Genomic DNA, 7,586 nt, shown 5'->3' with positions numbered 1-7,586 from the left:
TATTTGTGTGAGGAATGTTTCCTGAAAGTTTGGCCATAACTTTTTGTAACACACTGTATAAGAGCCCGCCTCTTCGATGTATTCCTTTATCCCAACCTGGCCGGGACACTAGAGCAGTACTCAAGAATGGGTCGTACAAGCGGTCATCTTTATACAGGTTGTTTTCCAAAGTTTTTACGATTTCAAATTTGAATAACATGCGCTAATAACAAGATAGAGCGACGGTGGCACCGTCTGATGGTAGCGTCAAGCTTCATTCCATCTACAGGTCAGTAATCAGATCGTACTGATCGAAGCGACGTCGTGCGTACGCGGTAGAGTTCTCTTTTCCCTACCATGAATGTATCGTGCTCGTGCAACGTATTCTTTCATAAACATTTCAAGATTCAACCGTGATATCTAATTCCTATTCGTGGACCAATATTGAATTGGCTTAGCGTTTGGTAACAGCACAATTTTCAAAAGTCCTTGTGTGGAATAGCAGCCCCGCTCGCCTGATTTAAGTGTGCCAGACCATTACCTATTGGTTTGTTTGAAGGCGAAATCGCCGGCTGAAGTGGCCGTGCCGTTCTAGGCGCTGCAGTCTGGAACCGCGAGACCGCTACGGTCGCAGATTCGAATCCTGCCTCGGGCATGGATGTGTGTGGTGTCCTTAGGTTAGTTAGGTTTAACTAGTTCTAAGTTCTAGGGGACTAATGACATCATAAGTTGACTCCCATAGTGCTCAGAGCCATTTGAACCATTTGAAGGCGAGATTGCACTCCTACCAGCAGAGAAACTTGGGACTTATAAATTAGAATTCACGATAAAATTTTCAGTATTCCTCCTGCGGCTGCGAAAGATTCTGTTTCATATCACTCTGCAACAATTGGCTTAGATATTTAATCGACGTGACGGTCTCATGCAGTACACACTGAAACTGTATTCGAGCGTTACGTGATTGTTTTCCTATTCATCTTCATTAACTTACATTTTTCTACATTTAGTGGAAACTGCCATTCATAACATCAAACAGACATCCAATCAAACTAATCACGTGTCCTCCCTACAGTTACTCAAAAAAGACACTTTCGTGTACACTACAGTGTCATCAACAAAGAGTCACCTAATGCTGCCCACCACTTCCTTCACATCATTTATTTATACGGCGTAATTCAACTACCACTACCCATGGGTTTTATGCAACCCACGTCATGAGCGAAAGCAAATGACAATCTCACATCTGGTTTTGAAGGCATTGTGGGTTGGATAAAACCATTAGGTAGGGGCAGCTGAGTCACCATAACAGATAACACACTTGTATGGCTACGAAGTCTTTCGCGACGTATTTCTCGAATAAAAATCTCTCGCTGTACGTGCCGCGTCAATTCAGGATAAAACTCCAAGCTTTCGAACAATACCTCCATGGTCGTCGTCAGGGCTAAAACTGACTGTCGTAAACTAGCGAGGGTCCCACTTTTATATGCAAAGGACTGTTTCTGATTGGCTGGAATACGTCATAGCAACAGCGATACGGCGCGTTGTGAAGTGGTGCCCTCCTTTCTTCATGGAGGATTTTGAAGAACGAGCGTTGAGCAGTGCTCACCTCCGCCCATCATGCTTCTACAGACACGTCGTCGACACTTTTTAATCTAGTCGCATGGCAGTGATACGCTGCAGCAGTTCGTCGAACAATTGAATGGTGAACATGCAAACATAAAATTTACAATGGATGTAGAGAAGGAATGGATGTTACCTTTTTTAGATGTGTTGGTGGAGCGAAAACCGGATGGACGACTGGGCCATTCTGTGTACAGGAAGCCAACGCATACAGACATATCTGCACAGCAACAGCTTCCATTATGTCTCAGAAGAGAGCTATGCTGAATACTTTAGTACGAAAAGCCGGGACTGTTTCCGACAAGGACCACCTCGGTCCCGAGATTAACCATTTGACGACTGCTTTCAAGAGGAATGGTTATTCTGCCGGTGAAATTAATCAGTATTGTCCAAGAAAGTAAGACACGATGCCGTCTATAAACAAGAAGAGGACCAACACATAGCGCAGCTTCCATTTTTCGGTGCTACAACAAGCAAGATAGGCAGAGTCCTAAAGAGGTAAGGAATAAAACCAGTTTTCCGACCACCTAAGATAATTAAGGAAATGTTGAGACCAGTCAAAGATAGTCTCGGCTTCAGGGTGCCGGGAATTCATAGTATTCCTTGAGGAATGTGGCAAGAATTGCGTGGGCCAGTCTGTAAGAACCGCTGGCGACCGATGCATCGAGCACCAGCACCACCTGAAATAAAGGTATTTGGAAAAATCAGCGGTGGCTGAGCATAGCCTGCTTAATAAGCATAAGATTTTATTTGAAGAAACAAGAGTAATAGCCCACACATCGAGTTACTCGAACTGTGTGATCCAAGAAGCTGTCGAAATTAGACTTAGCGATAATAACTTTTAGAGACACAACGGCTATGCACATAGCAATACCTGGAAGAGTGCATTGGATAGAGAAAAATCGCAGAGGAAAACTTCCTGCACTTTACCTCCTGATTCAAGGGATGGCGCTGCAAGCAATGTGGGATAGAAACTACATCTATACAGGACACCACTTCACTACGCATCAAATCGCTGTTGCTATGACGTATTCCAGCCAATCAGAAGCTGTTCTTTGCATATAAAAGTGGCAGCCTCGCTAGTTTACGATCCCCCTCACCTCCTGGTTGCTCCTCTCTTCTCCCATCCCTTCCCCCTGCCACGTCTTCACTGTTGTGTTACCCCTACCCTCCATCTATACACCCTTCATCTCCTTTCCCAAGGTGGCTTCCATCAACTCCCCCTCCCAGATGATGCCCTCTCTCCCTCCATTTATCCCTCCTGCCAACTCTGATCCTCACTCCCCCTCCTTTCCTCTGTACTTTTCCTGGGCTCCCTCTCACCCCTTCCATCCTCTTTTTTCCCCACCTACCCTCTCTCTGCCCCCCTCCTCTGCCCCGAGTCCTTTTGCATTTCCCTCCTATGCCTTTTCCCATTCCCTCTCGCATCTGACCTGCCCCTCTCCCCCGTTATGAGTCCTCTCCCTCCTTTGGTTCACTCCCCTTTAGTTTTTTCCTCTCCTCCCTCCTCGTTTTCCCCCACATCTGTCCAACTCGCCCCCCCCCCCCCCCCACCATCTGCCCTTGGCTAGGGAGTGTCGTCTTTGTGCCGACATTTTCGTGCAGTGTTGTACAGTGAGTGTTCAGTGTTGTGTGTGTTTTGGGAATTGTTGCGAACGGACATCACACTGTCGCTGAGTGTGATTTTTTATCTCTTGCGAACAGAAACAAGACTGTCGCCATGTTTTTTAATTGTGTGTCTACTACATTACTTCTCTGATTCCTGTGTATTTTATTAGCAATGGCAACCCCTTTGTTTTATGTTTTAACTTTCCACACTTCTACGCCATTTTAGAATTTAAGTCACTGTTTTATCGCCTGCTTTTATTATTTCTTTTCTTCTTATGTTTTAAAAAGTCTGTAGGCTGTACAGGAGCATACTAAGCTGCTGCCAGCCCGCCCCCCCCCCCCTTTGGGGGGAATCGAAATTCAATAAAAGAAAAAAAAATAGTTTACGAGCCCAAAGCACCCTCCAGACCCACCTTAACCAGTTCACCACTTAGTATAACCAGTGGTTCCTCCGTCTCAACCCCTCCAAAACCTAGGCAATCATCATAGATCACACCACCCGCTGCTTTTGTCTCCATGATTTCTAAATCACCCTTTATGGTCATCCCATCCAGCTCACCCCCACCCTGAGATACCTTGGCCTCACCCTCACCTGGACCCCTCACCTCCAGACTATCCAGTAGAAAGCCCATTCCCCCCTCCACCTCCTGAAACTCCTGTCTGGCCGGACATGGGGATTGCATCCTTCACCAGCCTCCTCACCTACAAATCCCTCATCCATCATATCCTCTGTTATGCCAGCGTTGCCTGGATCTTCACACCCACCCGCTTTGACAAGGCCCTCCAAATCCTCTAACACCATGCACTCGACCTTGCCTTCTGCATCTACCTTTCTTCCCCCACACAGCTCCTGAATGAACTCATCCCCTTCCCCCACCTCCCCCTGTTCCTCCAACATCTCCACATCCCTTACATTGTCTGCAGGCTAGACCCCCACCCTGATTTCTTCCCTCCTCTCCATCCCCACCCATTGCCGTGCCTCTATCGCTGTATCCCACCCTCTCTCCACCTCCACACCCTCCATCTCCTTCATCGGGGTACTTACCAGCGCCTCTTCCTCCCGGATGATGAACTTTGCCGTGATATATACCCTTCCTTCCATCTAAACCTGGCCTTTTTCCCCTCCCTCCCCAGGGCCCCCTTTTTCCTCTCCACTCCTTGTCCCAGAGCGGATTTTACCTCCTTCCCCCCCACCCGCCCCTGAGACCGTGCACCCCATCCTTGCCTCTTTCCTTCCCACATCCCTCCCTACCCGGCCCTCTTCGGAGCGCCCCCTGCCCATTTCCTGCCTCTCTTCCCCTACTTCCCTTCTTCCAGTCTCCCTCATCTCCTTGCACCTGGCAGATCCTCCATTTTGATCATCGTCAGTGTGCCACGTCAGTGTTGTGTTTAGTGCTGTTTCTCCTGTGTGTCGAAAGGTGTGATTTTAATTGTGTGCTAGCCTTTTACTTAGTGTTACCGTCAGTGTTTGTTATGTGCTACGCCATCCATCAATACTTTCATGCTCCGGTCATACTGTACCTTGTGTTCTTTTAATTGTCCCAGTGTGTGTTATCTATTGTCTTCCATGATTTTCCCCCTTTTTTATATCTATGTTCACCATGCTTTCTCCTTTGTATATTTTTAAATGACTTCCATTGTTTGTTCTATGTCTTTTGGCTGAAGAGCAGCGCATATGCTGCTGCCAGCCTTTGCCTGATGGGGAACTGGAATACAATAAAGAAAAAAAATAGTTTACGACAGTCAGTTTTAGCCCTGACTATGACCATGGAGGTAGTGATCGAAAGCTTGGAGTTTTATTCTGAATTGACGCGGCATGTACACCGAGAGATTTTTATTCCAGAGAACGCACTTAACTGTGACGCTACTGTCGATAACCTTGCCTCTCATGAACACTTGGCAGTTCATTGTCATGGGTTCTATTACTTGATAAGTCATTGAGCATCTCACATGTCAGAAAATCGATTACGTTAACGGTCTGTAATGAGATAATGTGTCGAACCCTTTCCGAAAATGTAGGAATTCCTGCTGCCCTTCGTCTGTGGTTCGCATGACATCTTGCGAGAAATGGGCAAGCTGAGTTTCACACTACTAATGTTTTTGAAATCCGTGCCGATTAACGGAAAGAACTTTTTTGTCTCGGAGAAACGTATTATAAATCATATTTAACACATTCTCCATAATTATGACCATGTCTAACATTTCTCTCCATCACAAAATCCCTGCACTGTTCTCTAGCCTTCTTCCTTCTCTACTCTTGCCCAGCTGGTGTTCCGCTTCTCCCCATCGTGGAAGTTGTTATCAGTGATCTGTACTTTGGTCAGTTGGAGATGTCTTTCTGATTAAGACCATTGCTCTTACCTTCCTGTACCATTTATCGGAGACGATAGGTCTGTCTGTTCGTTTCCTTATTGGCTCCATTAGCTATTAGTCGTCCGTGTCACCCTCCTCTTCCTCGCAGTCTATACTGTCCGTCTGTTATCTTAGCACGAAAATCTTTTGAAATGGTTTTACGCTAATACTGCGCGCATTCTGTAAATCAAGCTTTCCTGTCAGTCTGAGGCAGCCACTTGCGCGTGCACATTCGATTTTCTTCACTGTGTCGTAGTGTCCTTGTTTAGCTGTCTTGTATAGACCATGCGTCCTGCCAAAAGCAGCGACCAACTTCTGTTTGCTGCTGTCATCGGCTTCTTTTCAGCTGGCTGTCATTTTTCACTGTTTTTAGGTTATGTGGCACTGTTCGCATGTTGTTTACATTCTTTTCTCACAAGGAATTTGGAGGCTAGCATTTTCTGCTCGTTCCTTCAACGTGTTTATTTGGTGCACAACTGCCTCTGTGGTACTTGACAGGACCGTCACGTCATCGTCGAATGGACCATAGATGGCACCGGTCTTTGAACTTCCAATGTGAACTTTTTTCAGTAATTCTTTCCTGGCTGATTCTTTTTCCTAATGTCCAACACTCAGTTGAAGGAAACTGGTGACAGTCTACCACCTTTCCAGACCCCAGTTTGACGTAAAAACTCTTTCTAGAGGTCTCTCACGAATCTTACTTACCTTAAGTTTCTTATAAGTCTCAAAGAACATGACAGATGACATAGATATATCAGCGCAACAAAGACGGTAAATAACTGGCATATCATGCAGTACAACATAATGTCTATGAATATTTTTACTTAGGCTGCTATAGAGAAATACTACTAATATCTATATACGTAACTCGACGTGGCGGCCAGTGGCATTGTTGGCCGGGAGGCCCCATTCTGTGGAGTTCGTCCACCGTATTGCAAGTCCTTTTTAGGTGACGCCACATCGGCGACTTGCGAGTCAGAACATGACAGGTGACATAGATATACCAGCGCAACAAAGACGGTAAATAACTGGCATATCATGCAGTACAACGTAATGTCTATGAATATTTTTACTTAGGCTGCTATAGAGAAATACTACTAATATCTATATACGTAACTCGACGTGGCGGCCAGTGGCATTGTTGGCCGGGAGGCCCCATTCTGTGGAGTTCGTCCACCGTATTGCAAGTCCTTTTTAGGTGACGCCACATCGGCGACCTGCGAGTCAGTGATGATGGACACACAACACTGAGTCCCCTGCCGGGAATCGAACTCGAGCCCCTGCGTGGTAGGTCGTAACGCTACCGCTACGCTACGGAGGCGGACGCAGATGCAGAAGCAAGCCCGAATTCCTGCGGGAACCAGCAAGTGCTGCGAGTAGTGGAAGTAGTGTGTCGATATCCTGGAAACTTGAGTCGGTCAGAGACAGTGTCCAGAAAGCGGAGGCTGTCCAAGCTACAGTTCGCGAGAAACGGAAAAGTCCGGGTTTGAGTCCCGCTCTGGCATAAATTCTCGACTTTCCCGATTGACTTAATTCAAAGCTCACTAAGGGTAAATGCCATTATTCTTTCGACTGAGTAAACACATCATTCTTTCTTGCCAGTGGTTACAATTAAACATGTTACAAATCATAAATGAATTAAAGAAAAGAGGCAGACATACATTGAAGACATTCCTCGTTATGGTCTCGCAGTCAACAAATTCAAAAGGTGATCGCTACCTGCAAATCAAGATTCATAGGTACCAAGAGGAGACTGCAACAAAGCTGGCAGTTTTGAGAACTGTATCCTCCCAGACACTACTCACCAGCCTCCACATTTTGGCCTCTATACAAAATTTCTCAGCATCATAGATACACGAAGGAGAAGAGTGAGACGCGGAAGGCGGGGGAGGGGTGGAAGGGGCCCGACATGGAGCCCCAGCATAATTCTCATTTGTGAGTTAAATGAGTTGGTTTCAAGACGGTCAGGGTACAAGAACTAACTTTTGTAGGTGCTGAAAAATTTTTTTATATTCTAGAGAATTACG

This window comes from Schistocerca serialis, chromosome 5 (genome assembly GCF_023864345.2).
Source record: "Schistocerca serialis cubense isolate TAMUIC-IGC-003099 chromosome 5, iqSchSeri2.2, whole genome shotgun sequence".
Taxonomy (NCBI): Eukaryota; Metazoa; Arthropoda; class Insecta; order Orthoptera; family Acrididae; genus Schistocerca; species Schistocerca serialis.
The sequence above is the reverse complement of the archived record's forward strand: the minus strand, read 5'-3'. Positions refer to the sequence as shown.